The sequence below is a fragment of the Rattus norvegicus genome, chromosome 4 (assembly GCF_021556685.1).
Source record: "Rattus norvegicus strain SHRSP/BbbUtx chromosome 4, alternate assembly SHRSP_T2T, whole genome shotgun sequence".
NCBI lineage: Eukaryota > Metazoa > Chordata > Mammalia > Rodentia > Muridae > Rattus > Rattus norvegicus.
The window spans coordinates 85,824,721-85,846,454 of record NC_141537.1 but is presented as its reverse complement, the minus strand read 5'-3'; positions in this window follow the sequence as shown (position 1 = coordinate 85,846,454).

Sequence of the window (21,734 nt, the reverse complement as noted above, 5' to 3'; positions counted from 1 at the left end):
CTTTCTAGGAACAGTGAGCTACATGTGAAAGAAATAATACTGAATATTTTCCTCATGTTTTATCTTTTTCTGGTCATCCCCTTGATCTCAGGGCCCACGCTAATCTTTTCTGGATCAATGCACTGTCCTCCAAGTCAGTGACCCTGCTCCATTTGTTCCCTTGACCATTTCCCAGGGCCAAATTAACTTTCCTTAAATACCCCAACACACCAAACTTTTTCAGTAATGCTCTCATGTTTCCCCTTTTCTGTCTGGTGAATCAATCCATTTTAAGTTTTCGTTCCGTCTTCATCTTCCCTATTAAAGCTGTGCATACACCACAGTTCAGAGATGATGAAGCATTTTCAGAAACTCGCCTTACTCACTTCTAAGAGCGTCATGAGGAAATGAGGATTGCTGTTAGCCATACAGCGTCCATATAACCAGAAACTGGGGACCAGAAACTTTGTGTCACTCTCCTCCAGGTACAGAGCAGAGCAAAGGCTCATTTTTCATCGACCCTCGCATCACCAGCAGCACAGAAGGTGTAAGGATTTCTCCTCAGGAGCATGTAGGCAGGGGATCCTGCTGCTGGCACTAGCTGAGTGTCCCTTAACCCTATTCACTTCTGACACTAAGGTAGAAGCAACCCCACCATTCTGGGCACCATCTTCAAGGCTGCTTTTTATTTTCTACCAGTCACCATCCAAGATTATTTCACTGGTATTTCTGACCAAGAAGCCTTCCTCCATCTTAATTAACCTGGTAGAGGAGTTTAGAGCACCGACGGAATGCTCGTGTTTACTGGTTTGCTATGACACATTACAAAGCACACAGGTGAAATGGCAAACAGCATGGAGTTTCCACGCCCTCACTGGAATACTACCTCCAGGACACACATCCCCATGTTCACCTGCCTGGAAACTCCAAATCCTGTCCTTTTAGGCCACTGTGGAAACTATCAGGAGACTCAACTGAAGCACGGCTATTTTTATTTAAATGTGATGGGACAAAAAGATCCTGACCTAAGGCAGATCAACTGAGTAAGGAAACCAGGATCTGCCCCAGCATTTTCCTGGGCCTCCCTGTGCAGCATTCTTTTTCTCCAGGGTTTGGGCCAGGGATGCCTGGAATGAACAAGGTCTTATGACTTGTTATCAGATGAGAGTAGTTCAGAGAATTTCTTTCCAGTCAGGTCCAAGTCAGGAAAAGGAAGGACTAGAGTTTGCTTTCTATAGTCTGAGAAATCAAAGTGGACTCATAAGCCATGGATAAAATCTAATATACATACTAGCTGGAGCCTCAGACTATAACCCTGAAGCTATTCCACAGCCCTTCAGCAACAAAGGCCACTTTTAAACCTTGTATTTCATTCCATTGCATCCATGACCAGGGATTGTTTCATTCAACAGGATCTCACTGTGCACCCCAGTCTGGCCTCTTGATTGCATTCCCCCTGCCTCAGGCTACTTGGGGCTGAGATCACAAGCACACTCTTCATTAGAGCAACAAGACAACTTTATCCAGGCAATGTCTTAGGAGTCAGGTATATGCACCAACACTTCCTAATGATAGTGAAGACAGTGTGGACCTCCAGGAAATGAGATGCCTTAGCCTTGCCCATGTCTCTGTGAAGAATGAGGCTCTGTTTGTCACATCTGTCTGTCTTAGTCTTACCTGTTATGGAAGTTCCACCTTCTCATCTCCAAGGTCTCAAAATCACGTAAGCTTCCCAGGGCATCTTCCACGTGGAACCTTGCACCTTTGTCTTGCTGGAATGGCGTCTTGTTGCTCACAGACCACAGCCCTATTTGTGTAGACTCAAGTACCCAAGTCACATGACATTTCAAATCTGATCTGGATCATGAGCTGCTGTTGAACATACAAATCTGACTACATTGTTCAATCCTAGGGGGCAAGGTCAGTGTTTCCCCCTCTCTGCATCTCTGTCCAGAACTATAAATTTCCCCACTTACTGACTATAGTTGGGGATATACACTCTTGCTCTATTATGGAATAATGCCAAGAATTGTTGGACTTTCGCATTCAACAAAATCTGACACAGTACAACCCCAGTAAGACTCATATCCTTCACCTTTTAAGTAAGATGAAGATCTTCGAAGTAAAATGACATCATGGATGAGACGTCATCAGCTGATTTCCCAATTCAATAATGCAAGCCATTGAAAACAGTTGCTACAGCTTTCATTACACTAGTATAGGACACTTCTGCTAGACATGAACACTGTTAATAAATGTAGGCGAGACCTAGGCAGCAAGATGTGAAACAAATTTACCACAGTGGATATCAATGGTACAGTTTACTAGCACCGAATTTAGAGTTCATATATACATATATATGGAAATATTGCATATATGTGGAAATATTGCCTGATCATTTGAAAGTTGTGTGTGTGTGTAAGAGAGAGAGAGAGAGAGAGAGAGACAGAGACAGAGACAGAGACAGAAAGAGACAGAGAGACAGAGATAGACAGAAATCAGAACAGAGAGCTGATTTGTCCATTCTGTAGTCTGCTTCCAAGATGTGTTATATCTTTAACCAGACCCCGGCACATCAAAAAGGTAGGAATACTTGAGTTGTCTTCTATGATGTGCACCAAAAACTTACCAGATGCTGTCAGGGACTTCATTTCTAATTTTTTTTCTAGAGTTTGGATCAGACAGTGCTATATTTGAAAAGTGCAGTGCCCTTACACTGAAGTAGAAGGAATAAGAGGAAACTAGTTTAGTTTGGAGGACTTTTATTGATACGTGCAAGGATTTGATCCAATATTGGATTTGCAGGCATGCTCACAATTTCCTGAGCTTCACTCTCGTTCTCGAGGATCTGTTTCTAGAATATGTTCTCAGGTCCTGCCTCACATGCAAAATCAGTCTCTTCATTACACAATCCATGCATGTGACTGGAGGGCCAGTACCACACACATTTCACCACTAAGTGTGTTAACCAGCTTTCCTTCATTGCACCAAATGCATGAGATAAAGATAAAAGGTTATTTTGGCTCAAAGCCTTGGGGGTTTTAGTCAATCAACAATTCATCCCATTGCTTTAGGCCTGCGGTGATAGAAGTGCATGAGTCTTCATCTCATATTCAAAAATGAAAAGGAGGAAGAGAAAAGACCGGAGACACACAATTCTCTTCAAGAGCAAATCATCCTCTCAAAGACCTAAAATATCCTAATATTAATCCAACTCATAATGTTTTACAACGTTACAATGGCTAACAGGGACCATTCTAGATCCAGCTACAGTACCAAGTAAAGAACAGTCATAGGGTGACCAATGAAGTCCAGTCCAGCAACAGAAAATCTGCAATGCCCTATGCCACATTATAAATGTCAGGAAGAAAGGGGAAATCCAGTTACCTGCTGGTGTTTGAAACAAGAAGGAAGTCCAAGAATGGCACCCCATTCTTTGTAGATCATCAGCAGTGGCCAAGGAGTTCCACCAAGTATGGGACACTGGCATACTGTGGATGTTCTTTCTAGCATATGAGTAGTGAGTGGATTATAGACAAAGCCTGGAAGCACGTGTTACAGACTCCAGCTCTGTCACTACAGGGCCATGGTCCTCAGCCATGTTGCCTCTTATTTAAAATACGCACATTCTAAAGTGCAAATTCTGAAAAATGTCTTTTCTGAATCTGAAAAAAAATCTCTGATTTCTTTAGCATCTAAGGAAGTAAATTAGTCATGAGAATCTTTTACAGTTGTGTCTTATGCTTATCTCACAGCTTGAGATAACAGGATGTTCCTGGTAGATTATAAGCTGGCACCGTAACTCCCCGTGTGAGAAGACATTCAGGCATTGTAAGGTTTTGGTTGCATCCAGTGAAGCCACCTTCATGGAAGTACTTTAAAGACAAGATCGTTGGCTAGTAACCAGGGTTGCATACTTGTCATCGTGGAAAAATTGTCTTTGGGCATATTTCCATACTCTACTAAACTTGTCTTTGGGCATATCACCATACTCTACTAGGCTTATAGAACAGGATTGGCATCACTGAAGTTTTAACATTTTATTCTCTAGTGTGACTTGGAGACTTACATATATATACAAATTCTCTCCTAGTGCCCTAATGTCATATCAAAAATAATGCAATGCAGTGGTTTTCAACTTCCTAATGCTGTGCCTCTTTAATACAGTTCATGTCATGCTTACCCCCAACTTTAAAGCTATTTTTGTTGCTATTTCATAACTATAATTTGCTACTGTTATAAATCACAGTGTAAATAGTTTTAGAGATGGAGGTTTGCCTAAAGGTTGCGACCCATAGGTTGAGAACTGCTCATCGAGTGGTGCCGTAGATTAGCCAGAAACTTCTGAGAAATTCAACTTTAGAGCAAAAATAAATTCTTACTGTCTGAGTCATATAGCCCAGGGTGCTCTAGACACACATTGGGCACTGTTCCATGTCTTCAAATAATCCTCAGAATAATGGGGCTTAGTCGCCATAGCCTTCTCCCTTCATAAGAAGGATTGTTCCTTCATCCAGCAATTGCTTTAGTCCCTACTCTGATATGCTTTGGCATGAGGCGCTGAAGATTCAGTGAAGAGTAGGGTGAGGACAGATGCCTCTTCTCATGGAATTTCTAGTGTAGCAAAGATGTCTATGCCCTTCACACAGTCACCATCCTGCCTCTGGTGCTCTGCCCAGGTGTCATACAAGGTGCAGGTGCAGAGGGAACCTCCCCTTCATTAAACTATTGGCTTGGAAGAGGTGTCATGTAATAAGAAGCCCCACTTAAAATTAATGAAAGAAATTCCAGGGAGCAGTGAGTGCCTGGTGCTAAGAGATAAATATTACCTTTAGGAATTGCAAGTTTCCATGCTACAGGAGTGTTTGGAGTCACAGAGAGATGGGCCCAGGAGAAGCCTGGAGAGGCTGGCCAAGGCAATGTTACAGAAAGCCCTGAAGAGCTGCAGAAGAGTCTGCAGCAGGATCTATGCAACGGGGTCCTGCAGCAGCTTTGCATTTTGGAAGCATCTCTATAGTGAGAGCTGCAGGACCCAGAAACCAATTCTGAAATGGTCCCAGGAAAAGTCAACAGGGGAATATAGAGGAGAGACACTTACAGGGTAGTCAGTGCAGAGAAACACTAGAATCCAGGCAATAGAAGTCAGAGCACAGTGCTGTTCAGTGGTGGGTTTTAGTATGACTTGTTTCTCCCTATTCAATATCCATAGGAAAAGTTGTCTATGTCGGGAGTCACCACAGTAGCGGTACCTTAAGTAATGCTACAGTTTAAATATGGCAAGTCCTCACCTTGAAAATGGCTATGGTGACAGTGTTTAGAAGTGATGTTTTTAAGAGATTAATGAGGCTTTCGATGGACAGGAGTATTATGAAGTAGGAAAGCTAACCCATCTTTGTCCCTTCATAATCTGTCCCCTGGCCTTTCCACCTTTCTGTCATTTTGTCATACAGCATAAGAGGCACTTTAAAGTTGGGATTGGCTAGTCTTTTTCTAATTGCCAAATCTGAGTATTTCTTTTCTCTATAAATTACTTAGTCTTGGATGTTCTCTTATAGAAATCTATAATATGGATTAAGACAAGTGACAATACCACTAAGGACATCCAATGTCAAATGTTCAGCCTGTAAAACTGCAAGCCAATAACTCATGTGTGTGTTTTGTGTGTGTGTGTGTGTGTGTGTGTGTGTTTGTGTGTGTGTGCGCGCGCGCGCACGTGTTTTCTGTCTTACGTAACCAAAGTTGGAGTTCATTATCTAGATGAACCTAGCCTTAGAGTTCTAATTCTTCTCTCTCTACTTCCCAAGTGCCAGGATTGCAGGCAAGTGCTACCACCCCCGCTAGCTTCTTTTCTTTATACATAGACTGCCTCAGTGCTTCATCATATTATTGTAAAACAAACTAGTACATAGAGCTTGCCTCGCAGAAAACTCTCGTTAAGTGTGAAATACTGTAGTCCTCTGGGGAGGCTTTCGATTTCTGTATATGGAAAATAATTAGTGTACTTTCAAAGTCATATAAATGATATTTGTTAAAGTAGCTTTTTCACCATTTCTCCTATTCTCAGAGATCCCCTTTGACATAGAGCTGAAGATGAAAATAGGACACTTGATTTAGAGGAGATCCACACTCACCCTTCTCACCTCAAATGACAGCCGCCGTGAGGCGACTGCTCAGGAAGACACATGAACATCAAATAGTCACTGAAGCCACTGAGGACTCTCAACACTGTCACAGTGTCACATGGTATCCCATGTAACCTCGCTCTGTCCTCAGCAGTGTGGAGAAACACACTTGGTGTAAAATGTCCATTTTGTAGTCAAAGATTGAATCTCAGAGCAGGGAAACAATTTGCCCAAATTCAGAGACCACAGAAGGCAGATCTGTGCTCCACACTCAGATACTGACAGCAGAAGTTCCTACTCAGTGAGATTTCTCCAGGGAAGGCTATATGTGCTGCCAGTCGATTTCTAACTCTATAATAGAGTATCTGAGGCAGCCTACTTACAAAGAAATGAAGTGCTTTAGGGCACCATTCTGGAGGCTGAAAGCCAGGTTTATTCAGCCTCTGAGGAAGCCCTGTGGCAGACGGCATTGTGGGGGAGTATTAACAAGGGACAATCATGTGGTAAAACAGGAAACCATGAAGACCAGTAGCCCACAATCTATAATGACTTTAAATGCTTCCAACTGACTAAAGAGGCCCTCATCAGACTCCCCATCTTAAGTTCCTACTCCTCCCCTCACCCACGGGTGAGGACCAAGCTCACAGCATAGAAAACTTTCAAAGACAGAACATACCCATATTTGACAGCACATGCAAGTGCTTTGCATGTGTGTCCTCATTTACGGGCATACAGTTATTGTCTCCACCAGGGGGAAACTGGGACACAGAAAGTAGGGCAGAGGCCACAGTAGTAGAATGAGCGCCGCTTCCAAGTGCTGCCTGCAGACCTCACGCATCACTCTAGGATGAAGTACCTCGCTTAACAGGACCAATCACGTTCCTCTAGGCTTCACACTGGCATTAGAGCATGATTAGCTTCAACCTACCTGGGGAGAGGAAACGGTAAGTTACATAATAAAGACAAATCACCGATAAAAATAAAGGCAAAAAAATTTTCTCAAGCAGTCTATTCCCACCTGGCTGTTGTAGGGTGGGGACCACCTCTGAGAAGGCACGCTATTGGCATGCTATTATTTTCAACAGAATTGTTCTGTCCAAGCCAAAGGATTTCCTCTCTAAAAATTTGGTGTTGGGGGAACTAGTAAATGAACCCTTAAGATTTCAAAATAATAAACTAGAGTTACTTAAAAGTCTACAAATTTGTTGCTAAATGTATTTAAATCTTACCAGCGAACATGATGCTGGTTATTAAAAAGTAATTCTGGAGAAATTAGCTCACAGCTACAAAATTAATATAATTTATTTATTACTTGCAGCCACAAATCAAGATGCTGTTAACACTGCTACACACAATTAAATATGTGCAGCAAGTTTCCATATGGCTTCAATTTCTGGTTTCTGGTCATTCTTTCGATCATTTGCAGAACGGCCAGCACATCTACTCAGAGAGCTTCATCTAAGCAGAAATAGGAGGAATTTTCTGAACTATGGAGGTAAACGTTTGTTTTACATGTTTTCATCATGGTGAATAAGTGCATACCTTAAATCTATAGGCTCATTATTTCTTAGAGACTAATTGATGCAGAAACCCAAAAGCATCCGACCTTCGACATGCACCAAGACTCTCCTATATTTCCTGGTTCTCTATCCCCTTACTTTTCTCACTGTTTTTCCTTGCAAGGGTAAAAACGAAGTAAAACACTTGCACACACACCTCATGCAGTCACACATACACCTGTACATGCTCATTTGACATTCACATGCATACATGCCTACATACATAAAAGTACATACAACATATGCATACACATAGATACACATACATACACACACACTATATGCACACACACACACATTCACATTTGATTTAAGAAGTTTGAAGTGACACATTTTAGAGATTTAACCGTCTTCTTCATGATATGTTAGCCATGGCTTCATGAAAAGTTCAAGTCCTATAGTGAGTGAGAGCTACACTGTCTAATCCTTTACATAAACAAACAAACAAACAAACATGAAAATTACATTCTGCTGTTAGATCTAATTTTAAAAAAGACTCCAAATCTCACTTGTTTTTTCTTGAATTGTCTGAGGACCTTGTGTTTCTTGAACAACTTTTCCAGAATTACTAGAACATTCTAGTTATTGTAGCTGATTTCCTGCTTTGTCATTCCTGGCAGGAAGACTAGAAGAGCAGACCAGACATCCCAAAGCACTCCTCCTGTAGAATTAGCCTGCATCCCATGTGAAGGGTGGAGTTTGAGATTACATCACTATATTAAGTTGGAAGCTTCATGATATTATTTTGAAAAACTTTGCTACATTTATTTATTGTCATGGTATGTCTTGGTACATGTGTGGAAGTCAGTGGACAACTTTCAGGAGTTTGTTTCTTTCCTTCTACTATGTAGTTCTCAGGAATGGTACTCAGGGCACCAGGCTTGTTGACAGACACCTTAACCCACGGAGCCATCTTGCCAGAGCTTGTGAGCTTCTTTGCTACTGTCACATGCAAATGTTAAACTGCCGAGAGAACCCCAAATTCAGTTAACATATCATAGCAGACATTTGCCCATCCAAGATTTTTTTTTCTTTTTGTTTCTGGCCCACAAGAGTGAGGCAGAGGACGGCAAAGTGAACAGGGAGAAACTCAGATGGCAGGGATGTTAACCTTTGCTCTGGTTTGCAGCAAACCATGATTTTCAGAGAAGAAAAGTTGCTGGTCTCAATGGACCAGTAAGGTGTACACATCTGCAAAGGTGTCCTTGGTTTTGTTCCTAAGCCCTAAATTATGGAGCCATTTTTTAGAAATTGACAGTCATGTGACTAAATTCATGGTTAGAGACCAGGAGGTGAAAGAGGCAGGCTATATGCAAGAGTCTATTTTGATACGTTATGATAAAGGCTTCTTCCTTTGGACACATGGAAAGGTTCCCCTCAGTGCTGGGTGTGGCACCTAGCCCATGCTAGGCAAGTACCCTCCACTGAGCTGCAGCCCTCCAAGCTGGAGCGATACCTTCAAGTATCATTTTATGTAAACCATCTCAGTAACTTTTTGACATATTGTGGTAATAAATGTAATTGTCTGTTCAGATGTGGAGACACATAAAAATTAGGTGGTTCACTAGCTTGCACTGTTAGCAAGTGGAGACTTGGAATTATCGCCGGATAGTTTATTATTAAATCAAACCACTTTGTTGTAATGAACGCACAGATAAAAATGTCACACCACTAAAATAGTCACTCACACAAACACTGTCCAGTCACAAGACTTCGTAAATCTAAGTGAAGTTCTGTACCATTGAAGTGTCCATTCTGAAGCTTAGGGGCCTCACCTAGGGTTTTACACTCTTACTTGCAATTACACTTTTTATGCCCCTATCCACCACAACGAAAGGAAATAACAACTATGGCACAGTTGAAACTAGGAAGAAACAGGTTTCATAGCTCCTGTGTCTTTTTGCCCACCAGCGTCCTTCATCAACTTTACGTTACCCTATCTTGGCCTCCTTTCTCACCGTCATGGATAGTCAGATCCTTCACCAGGCAGGAACTTCATAGTACTTCCCAAGTATTACTCAAAATGCCTGGGAAAACAGGCAATCGTTCAAAAGCTTAAGGAAACCACAACTAGGGGTTGGGGAATTGGCTCAGTGGTAGAGCGCTTGCCTAGCAAGCACAAGGCCCTGGGTTCGGTCCCCAGCTCCGAAAAAAAAAAAAAAAAAAGAAAAGAAAACCACAACTAGCAAAAGTGAAAGTCATTTGGAACCAAATGTTTGCTTACTGTCTGTCCGTTAATGGTCTACAGAAGTGTCCACTCTTGATAGTTACATTTTTATAGAGCCTTATGACTGGCTGATATCTTTTCAAATTCTAGGGAAAGACCGTTTCTGACAAAGGAATCTGAACAATGACTTTAAGATGTAGGACATCCAGTGGCTCCCCTAGGTTCCCCCTCTCCCACTGCTACACGCCTACTTTCAAATTCATAACCCTCTGTACTTCTCTTCCCCATCTCCTTCCTTATCTGAACTGGCCCCTCTTTTCCCTTCCCTCACACAGCCAAACATTGGACTGGGTGTGGGCACCCCAATGGGGAAGTTAGGGCAAGGACTGTAGGAGCAGAAGAGGTTTGCAACCTCAGAGAAAGAACAACAAAATAAACCAACCAACCCCCAGAGCTCCCAGGGACTAAACCACCAACAGAAGAGTACACAGGGGGCTCCAGCTGGATATGTAGCAGACAATTGCCTTATCTGGCATCACTGGGAGTGGAGTTCCTCAATCCTGTGGCAGCTTGATGACCCAGGATAGGGGAACAGTAGGCTGCTGAGGCAGGAGTGGGTGGGCAAGTAGGGGGAGCACCCTCATAGAGGCAGGGGGAGGGAGAAGGGGATAGGAGGCCTGTGGAGAGGAAACTGGGAAGGGGAATAACATTTGAAATGTAAATAAATAAAATAACCAATAAAAAAGTTAAGAAAAAAAAGATGTAGGGCACTACCCACAAGACAAGCAAACCAGACTTCAGGTATGTGTGAGATAAGAGTGCTTCCCTCTCCACCTCGTAGTTACCTAAAATCGGGTCTAAAGGGTTAATCTAAAGAGTTAATTGGCACTAACTAAACCTCCCTTCCTCTGCAACACAGGCTCAAATAAGAAAATCCAGGACAGTTCTAGTCTCAATAGCAGGAGGCAGTAGAAAAAAAAGAAGACCATCAGATGCTTAATCAGCAAAGTCTTCAGAAAATACTGTTCATAGAGAAGGGAAATTGTCAGAACTGAAATAAAGTCACGCTATGCATGGTGATACTTGTCTGTCATCCTAGGACTTGAGAAGCTGAAGCAGGAGAATTGTAAGTTTAGCTTTCAGCACAAGTCCCTATTTCAAACCAACAACAAGATGGGGTTGCTTGTGCTGGTCCTTCTGAAAGTAAGTAGATAGGTAGCAAAAGGTTGTGAGGACACAAGCATGGCGACCTTACTCTAACAGGGTATGCTCTAACCTTAACTTTGATTTGTAGCCTGTTTGCCTTTGTTCCAGCAGTGTACCTATTACAGCTCAACTGGGGAGTTAAAACAAAGATTGGGAAACATAGCCAGACACATGTGCCACCTACTCTCCAGCTCTCTGTGGAGAGAATGGACCCCCCAGAAATTAGAATTCTCCCAAGAACCTCCTGCTGGAGGAGAAAGAAGTTGGAGCTCAGGAGACAGCCAGAGGTAGAACTTGTCCCTGGAGAAAGTTACAGCTTATCACTGACCTTGCAAGAGACATGGAGCTGCGACCACACCTTCCGTTGCACTGTTTAGCTTATCCCTTAGCCTGTATTTAAGCCTCACTATATGTCAGGCTGGGGAAAGGACTTGTGAGGTTCTCTGGATCTTTATCTACCTCTTCCCAGTGTCAACACATCAAACAAACTTTCTTTTCCTGCTTTTCACTCTCAAAAACAGCTCGGGTCTGTATCTGATTTGGTATGTTAGTGAAGAGCTGCCTTTCCTAAACCGATTACAGCGTCCTAGTTGCTTTATAATTCTAAGTTTCTACTAGACGACGCTGAGCATTTCACTACAAACCTGAGTACATTGACGTTTGTCAATCTTGTACATCTATCCCTCTGGGGATAGTGGGATATGGATAAGGGTCTCAGCGAGGAACAGACCCGAGTCACTGGTATGTTTGGATGGTTTATTATGGGAGCTGGGAAAAGACATTGGATAGGAAAACATCAGAGGAAGATAATATCTGGACCCCTGCTACACGTACTTCCCTAGTCTGAACAACTGTTACTCACCCCGCCTTGATTTTCTGGGTGCTTACCCTGTCACTGCATACTGTGCTTACTTACTCTATGACCCTTTCAAGTCCCAGAGTGATCCATGCGAGGTCCTGTGCTTTTTATTAGACTCTAAGTTCTGTTCCTTGTAGTATCCGCTGCGATAGTCTTAGTGTAGCAGGTGCACAGTGAGTTCTGAACCAAATCTGCTTATATCCAGAATGTGCCCTGTGTCTTTATCAACTTTCCTGTCAGAGGAGATACGGGTGAGTTTTCTTTGGGTTCTGTATCCGTTGAAAACACCAATTTCTTATTTGCTTCCTGAACACCAAGCAGTCGAGTTACCTGCAGAGTCCAGTATACAGACAGTGTGGGAAAGCGCTGCATCGCACGAGGAACAGACAGCTGCATTCCAAATATGCCCTTTCCTCCAGGAGACTTCAGAAGGAAAGGGAGCCACTTCTCATGTGTTTTAGTAAGTTAAAAAATATTTGGTAAATTTAGAAAATATTATATTTAAGAATTCATTGAGATAAGTTTGACCAGAGGCCAGGAAGTAAAACTCAGAGACTATTTGTAGGACTGGAGAGCACCCCCCAGCCTATCTCTTCATGGAAGGAAAACGGAGCTCAGAAGGGCAGACCGCTCACCCACTGTACAGGGAACCAAGGAAGCAGAGGCCAATCATAGCTGATGAGGCTCCCATTTCCCCTCTCAGTCATCCTAGCCAATGTGCAGCCAGAAAGCCAAATATCGGAGCCCATCCCTGTGGACTTTTTGACCGATAGGCTCAGGGACCTGGGAATCATGGTTGCTATGGCCAGTGTCCCTTCAGCTCTTCTTCACTAAGCATTTTTGACATTCTAGGAGCCCAACTAAGAAAATGTAGCTAGGGGATACATTTAGTGTACTTTAACTCTGATATGTCCATGTGGGTGTCCATTACTTATCACGAAGGCTAGCTAGATGGTCCGTTCTCCCCATGTTATACAACACAGAAAGTGGTGTTTCGATCTTAAAGTTGGCATCCCCAGAAATGTTCTCCGTCACCCTCTGTTGACTAGCCACGTCCTGAGAAAGCTGCAGCGCCAGAGGTCAGGTCGCACCAGGAGTGTGCCCCGACTGCATCTGCCATGTGTAGTGCTGGAGAAAAGCCAAGAAGCCACGGCTAGCCATGGAAAGTCCTTCCAAAGATCACTCTGTGTCATTGTGACACTTTAGTCTCATCCATGTCTCAATGCAGCTAAAAGGAAAAATTCATGTCAACTGCCATTTGTAAAGATATTTTAGAATATGCGATAGACAAATGCAGTTTTTTTTCAAATCTTGATTCAAACATATGTGAAGAATACCTTCTTTGTTAATTATTAAATATTTTTGTACACACACAGAAAATGCAGAAAAAAATTATGGGCCACTAAACAAAAGCCCTATTTCTGATTAGCTAAGGTAGGAGAAAGGCTGGCTTCCTTTTCTGTTAAAAAGTGCACAAGCAAATGATTCGTCAAAACATACTTGAGGAAGGGATATCTTAATATCATCAACCATTTATTAAGCATTACACATACACATTTCTGACTTCATAAAATGTGTGGTGTTTTAAAAACAATCATCTATAACATACTGAGTTTCCCATTCAGTTAAGTATATGCTCATTTTGGGGTCTGATTATACAGTTTTCATTTTTTTATTTTGGGGTGTATCTCCCTCCCTGTTAATAGCAAAGGCTCCGGATTCCACAAACCCAGGGCTGTATAGGTTAGGGCTGAAATAGTTGCTCACAGGTATGGAGTCCCAAGTCTTGGGTGTGAATTAAGGTCCAAGCAGGTACAGACACACCAGAGCTAAAGGGAATAGAGGGAAATATTGTTAAAGCTGGGACAGAAACATCGAATAAACCCTAATGTATTCAAACTAAGAGAAGGCAACAGTCAACAGTCAACAAAGACCAAAGGAAATGAGCAATAGATGTCTCTAACAGAAATGTGGAGTTTTCCCAAGTTGGGTAAGTTCAATGGAATGTATTTGCTATTTGGGCCAGCCCATCACTTTAGCATCATGACAGTTAGCTACTAGAATCCCAAATACAGCTATAGTTTTTTCCTTTTTTTCTTTATTAACTTGAGTATTTATTTACATTTCGAATGTTGTTCCCTTTCCCGGTTTCCAGGCCATTTTTATTTACTTTCAATATTTTTGTTTGGCGACAAGATCTCTCTATGTAGCTCGGGGTGACCTGGAACTCACTGTGTAGACCGGGCTGGTCTGAAAATCAGAGATAGCAGCTGCCTGTCTCTGCCTCCTGGCTACTGAGATTGAAGGTGTGCACTACTGTGCCTGACACAGCTATGTTTCTTGAAGCAAGGATGACAAAACAGGTGGACTGAGATTCCCTCCACCCGAGGTAATGCACCTCCTCAACACAGCAGCTTCGGGACTTATTATTCCTGGGCCTCAGTTTCCTCACATTTATGTAACCCTAAGTAGCTGCCTCTTCCTCATAAGGTTCATAGTGAAGGATACATGAGATAATAGAGTTAAAATCTGATGATAACACCTGACCCAAAATTAGGGCTTTATTCAATCAGGACTGGATGCATGTCCCATTTCACCTTTAATCAAATGCCTTCTCTATAGACAGTGATAAAATGAGGTTGGATCAAGCCAAGATGAGTTTCTATAAAGCCTGAGTCCGATAGGAACCAAATAGGTTTGACTGAACAAATTGCTTTGTCTTTAGCCTGGTCACACTGTGGCTGAGACACTGACAGGTCACACAGTGTTACACTGATGGGAGATCGTGGCAAGCAGGATATCAAATTAGCCATAAGTGTAGCAAAGATTGGTCTCATCTGCAAGCTTCCAGGATCCCTCTGCATTGCCGCACTGACCAATTTAAAGCATGGTGTTTATTCTCCCAGCCGGATGTTGGAATTCTAGATTTACACTGAACTTCTTCCATCCAACCGGCAGAACATGAAAACTACACAAACAGACTAACTCTCCAAGCAGTTAATTGTCATGGCAATAAAACCGAAATAGACTGGTCACATGATCACAGAGCAGACTCTCGGTTCCACAATTGATTATTTACAATAATAGTTTAGAATTTCCTGTTCTGACAGAATTCTGCTGAAGATTACAATCCTTCCTCATCATCTTTACTATACATCCTTTCACTTAAAAGCCAGTCTGGAGAGACTATCTCACAGAGCAATGGTGATCAGTGGATATGCTACTACGAAAGGGGAATCCAGAGATTTCCCTCCACTCTCCACACACACACACACACACACACACACACACACACACACACACACTGCACATTTCCATTCATTCTCCTGGCCCTCTGGGTTTCTCTCGTCTCCCACTATACCTGATCCTGCCCCTTACCCTCTTACCCTTTCTCCCTCCCTCTGCCTTCGGTGATTATTTTGTTCCTAAGTGGGATTGAAGCATCCTTACTTGGGCCTTTCTTCTTGTTAAACTTCTTAAGGTCTGTGGGGTGTGTCATGAGAGTTTTGTACTTTTTGGTTAATAGTCACTTACCAGTGAGTATGTACCAGGCATGTCCTTTTTGGGTCTGGCTTACCTCACTCAGGATGATATTCTCTAGTTTTACTTATTTGTCTGAAAAATTCATGATGTCCCTGTTTTGCCACCAACCAAAGAGCATACGTGGCCTGATCCTTGGTTTCTGGTACATATGTAGCAGAAGACTGCCTTATCTGGCTTCAGTGAGAGTAGATATACCTAATCCCGTAGAGACTTGATGCCCCAGGGAAGGGGGATGCCCAGAGGTGAAGGAGAGGGGGAAAGGGGGCAGAACTCTGTGAGGGAAGAACCAGGAGTGGAGCAACATTTGGGATGTAGATTAATTAATTAATTAATTAATAATAGTTTTAAAAATAGGATATATATATATTCCCAGTAATGCTATCCTGGGAATATATTCTAAGGAGATAATTCACAGGAAAATAAAAGCTATATAGACAGAAATACTTATTGCAACAATATTTATGGCAATTAAAAATTGTTATAAGTTACATCCAATAAAAAGGCCTAAACACAGCATATTATATCAGATGGATTAAACTTTATCAAATATTAAAGTCTAGATTCCAATTATTCTACCTCCAAAAAATGTTTCATAGATTATTTCAGAATGATTTTTTACTAAACTATTAAAAAATAAAATAAGTCACCTAATGCATGTCTAAAAGTTTTAAAATTTTTAAGAAAGAAATAAGAATTAAAGAGTTCTTTCTGATGTCTCAAACCTTATAGCAAGCTTGCATAAAAATAGAATTTTCTTTGGCTTAAAGTAAGAAAATGTGGAGTGGGTAAGCAGGTCCATGTTAGGTTTCCTAATCACAAACTCTTGGTATTCTGCGTGGTTAACCCCGTTTTATCAACCATACACTTTCAGACCACTGGACTAAAAACGTTCATTGAGTTACATAGTTCAACTCTACTTTGCTAAATCATAGGCATAAATATACCATTTTATAAAAGGACACAGATTTCAGGGCTGGGATTGCTGAGTCCATGTGTTCTCCTCACTCCCTTCTATATCCATGAACATTTGTGGCGAGGATGGAAGGTAAGTCTCACAACCACGACAGCAGAATGGGAACTGTGCACCAGCAGATGAGAATGAAGAACGAATTCCTAAATCTGTGACAGGGAAAAAAACCCACAAGGTTGAGCTGCAGCCCTTCCATGGAAGGGAGAGAGTACCATCTCCCATAAGGACCCATCCAAAATTGCACTGCCCTCCAGCCCCAAAGCAGTGGTCCAACTAGGGCCAGCAACAGAGGCCAGTTATGTAATGAACTAAATGGCCAAAAACTATGTTATGGCAGTTCCCTCATCCCTGTGCCTCAAGAGCTGGCATTTGTAGAGAAAACCAATTTTATAGCTCTAAACTTAGAGAGAAGCTTAAGAAATGGAAAGGGACAGTAGAGGCAAGCAGCAATCACCTCGTGTTCTCCAAGAAATTAGTCTTTGTGATCAGGAGAAAGTCACCTGAGTTTTGAGAAGAAATCCTGGCCCCCAGCTGCACCTCCATTCTTCCTCCTGCCAGCCACCAGAAGCAGGTTTTCCAGCCTCTGGGCAGCCAGAAAGTTTCACTCTCCTTCAAAATGTTGTTTACATAAAGTACTCAGTACTCCAAACTGCCTGCAAAGGACTGTCAATTTTGCCAGGAAAAAAGAATGTGCAGGAAAGAGACACAACAACTAGCAAATAGAAGAGCCACATCCAGAAATCACAGAGTTAACAATGGAGACAAAAGATGACTTTCCATACATTATTCACTAAGCCATCTGAGCAGCTATGACATTTCCTGAATATAGAAAGAAGGAGCAGGCAATCTTAAAAACAAAACAAGTAGTGAGAGTGTTGGTAAAGACAGTTTACTAGAAGAGAAAACAAAATGACCAATGGACGATCTGAAGTGCACAAGGTTCACACAAAACAAACCAGACCCTCAGACATGGTCAATAGCACCAGACACCTTTGCTGGTCAAGAACAAAGGTATGGAGAAGACAGGGTGTGCAAGGTCCAAGTAAGGAGTCTTTTTGTTCAGGAGCACTAGTACTTACAAGTAGAAAGACCATTGGAAGACCCTTCAGGAACGTGGGCTAGAGGTTCCCCAGAGAGAAACCAAGGCTGTCTGGGGGTAGCAAGACGACACTAAGTAGGCATGCAGAAACAGGGGAAGCTGGTACAAGGCAGCTGACTGTCAAGCCTCAGCTGCCTTTATCTTCCTCTCACTCTGATGAGCTAATCCCAGGAGAGCGTCCAAATACAACAGAAAACATCTGGCTGGATATTCAGAGTGTGGGAGAAAAGCTTTTTCTAGCAGCTGCAGTTCTCTGCAGGTAAGGGGCAAGGATCCCAGAGAGCTGCAGACTCACACAGGAGTGAGCAGCTCCTGCCGGATGCTGTCACCAGCCTCCTCCAATTCCACAGGAGCCCACTTCCAAGAACAAGCACCATAGCCAAAGACAGACTTTAAAGAAGCCTGTTTTTGTTGACATTTAGTGCGTATATGCACCCTTGAAGGAGATTTATACTGGTGTGTCTGTTGGAGCTCGATAGTCAACACCAGTGACATTTGCACTATGTCATCATTGAACACAGTAACAGTACTGCCCTGGCGAGGGTTTAACAACTGGCTCTTCAGAGAAAAGGCCTTGGTTATTACAAATCCCACCACAGTCAGCTCGATGGAATGCCATCACAACACAAGGTCCCGTGAACAACTATAAACACATCCCTGCCATGTTGCCATCTGCCTTTCCAAGGCAGGCCCTGTCTGTTACCTGCCCCCAAACATTCAAAAACAATCGGAGACACCTAAAAACCATTCATCTCAGATTCTCTTGAAAATTTGCCAACCTCTTGTCATCACACTTGGAACTGCCCTTGCTCAGGGCCTGCTACCTGGCAGCGGAATGCAATCAATTGAACAGGTACCTAGGTGAGACCGTACATAAACGTCTAAGAGAATAATCTATAAAAAAATTCAATTCAGAAACCCATTTAAATGGTACAAACCAGGCGGGGGGTGGGGGAAGGAATCCCCCTCTGCTCCTAAAAAGCTGGAGACAAATCTGGACTCCATTCCACGGTTTTCCCAGAGCTAGGAAGGAAGGAACTAGTTCATAAATTCCATCAGGAGCTTGGGGATTTTTGATGTAATGAGTTTTACAGTTTCAGAGGAGAATGCTTTGCTAATAATTATGTAACAGTAATTAAATCTGAAAAAGGCTGTACTCTAACTATGTTGATTTATTGCAGCCCCTACAAAGCACTCCTCAAGCGTGCGTTCGAGTGTGTGCTGCCTCCCTCCAGTTTTCTTTAAATTCGCACAGAGCCCTGGGTCACAGATGGTCTGGGATGCTATATTTTCCCCCATTAAATTCCTAATAATCTTTTTCTGAGGCTGAGTCATGGAAGCCTGGGGAGTTCTCATTTTAATTAGAAGGTTTAAGGAGCTAACTCTGTTTGAAATTTTCTCCTAGGAGGGATGGGTGCAGGTGAGCCCATTCAGAGGAATGGCACAGTGCTGGGGCCAGGACCACATTTCCATATTAGATTGCGGCTTGCTTGGCTCCAATCCTGCTCTGAGGTTGATGATGCCTTGTCTGGATTTGAGGAATCAACTTCGGAAAACAGGACTTATTGGGGGATTATTCCTTGGAGGGAGATATAATTTTTACCCAGCTCCCATCCCTGTTTTGCATATAGAGCAATCATTCAGAAATGCGAATTATTATTTATTAGCCCCAAAGAAGTTCAAATCACGTTGATCGGAGCTATCAAGAAACGAGAAAACTGATTTCAACAGCATTTGTTCTGTAATTTTCTTTCTTCGACCCCATCAGACCTAATTTTTTAATTCTCCCAAGTTCTAAAGCAGCCCAGTGTAATTCAGAATGATCTTAGGGGATGGATTCCGGCAGCAGAAAGGTGTGGAGTGTATATGAGCAAACAGGGCCAAGACGCAAAGAATACTGCCTGTAGTTTACTGAGGTTCTAAACTCGACATTCCAGATGAGAGATAAGGTCGTCTCTTAGAGCTTTACCAATAGGGCTTGAGCAGTTGTAGGAACCATGGTACACACGGATATAAGTGGGCTGTGAGGTGCTGGCTCACATCCCTTAGTATTTTGTACAAAAAAGAAAGTAGGTTTCCAGCTCTCCCCGTCACAGAGCTGGGTCCTCAGGCTTTGTAAAATAATGAGCATTTCATGCTTTGAATGTAATGCGATCCAGACAAGATGAGCCTGTCACCACCTCAACCACCCCCTATAGCTTTAACACAGCTTCGGCTCAGAGTCGGCAGCAGCCACACTGCGTCAGACTAAAGCCAAGTATAAGACGGGCGAATGAACAGCTTAAAAACTAGGTTCTGTAAATGTAGAACAGTGGAGTCTTAGCTCATTAGCAAAAAGAATTCCCCTTCACAGCCAAATGGAGCTCTGCTTTTCTGCCCATTCTATTGAGTTTTCTGGCCTCTTCAGGCTCCACTAATTGAAACACTGCAAATTGAAGGAAACACCCTTACTCAGGTAAAACTGATCCTCCGTCTTTATTGTTGTGGTTTCCTATTTCTTCATAGCAACTCTGTTCCTATGAAGGGCAGGTTCGTGTCCTTATAGCCATGATTGAAAATACTTTATAAACATAAGCGGTTATAGTTCATCTTCTCTGTCTGTGGATTATGATGCTTTAAATACGTGTTTTCCAGTGCTGGGCCTGTAGTCTGTGTTGTGTAAAACAAACACTAAATTGACAAAGGAAGCAAGAGTTCTCACTCATGCTCAATTCTGGGTTGCATCAGAAGGTATGAAAAAGTAAAGACACGAGCAGCTTAAGAATGTTTGGCTGGGGGGAAAAAGTATTTTAAAGGCATTTAAGGATTTCCAATCTGTAAGAATAAATTTTCTCTCAGATACCTCTAGCCCAAGCTGATGTTTCTAGAATATGCTGGCTATAGCCATATGTTTAGCAATTCCATTTGTGAAATGTGTGGACAAGCGGCTGAGGGCTGCCAGACTGCCTCTCTTGAGCAGGCCCGCCTCTGTGATGGGTGCAGATAATCTGTTAGAACAAGGGAACCAACCCCCACCCCTCCCCACTCGGTGGCATGGGAAACCCAGCCAAGTTATCAGCCAAAGACCAGAGTCTACAAAGTGGGAATCTTTACACACACCATTCACAAAAATAGCTGGCCAGAAAAGTTAGATGCATAGGCAACAGTCAAATAAAAATGTTTGCAGATACACAGAGCCCAGAAATAGTTTCAAGTTATGTATGTGCATATAGATTTTTAATTAAAGGGGAAGAGACACCTCACAGAGTTAAGGGAATATTCAACCAAGGGAGTTAAGGGCAGTAAACCCGTGACCAAGTTCTTGAAGAGTTAAACAAGCAAAGATTCTGACTTGTGATTAATGGCCAGGGACGTCCCAAGCTGCACTGCAGCCTCAGCAGTGCGTGGCTGGTACAGCGGGGCAATATCTAATAACTAATCTTTGACACAAGAATTAAGTCATTTTGCAAGAAAGCAGATCATTAGAAGCCAAATTGAATTATAAGTAATACTATCTCTGTGGAGGATTGTAAATTAATTGGTTTTTAACAATAACATTTCTGTATTTTATTAAAGCAGCATAAGAATTGGGTGAAGAAACGACTGTAGCAGATAAACAGGCCAGGTGCTCGTGATGTAAATGAAATCGGTGACAGATGGCGAGGAGCACGCTCGCTCACTGTGTGTGTATAATGGATAGAGATAATCAAATTCCTTTGTGAATTGGCGACTTTCTTTACATCAAGAACTTTAGCACGGGTTCACTTTTGCTTCTTCCCACCTCCTGGCCCTCCACATGCACATGCTCACACACACACATACACACCACACACACATACACACCACACACACACACACACACACACACACACACACCTACACACACACACACACACACACACACACACACACACACACACACCTCTCTTCATGGGCCCATAATCCTAATTATAGCCCGAGCTACTATCAGAAAGATGGGCTATACGTCTATTTACATAACACTGCACACAAATATCATTTCACCAAATCAACCTGTATACACTAAACAACAGATTTCTCTGGGAAGAACACCTCACGGAGGAAACAAACAACCTGTTTAGGTTAAAGTCGTTCAGACGCCATTCATTCACTAAGAGAAGTGAGGCTTAGCCTGAGAGGCCAGGTTCTGTGGAGGAGGGGCCTGTGAATTTTCTAACAGTGTCCTTGTAGAGTGATGAGCATCCTGGTTCCTTTCTCCTTCTCATCTGCACA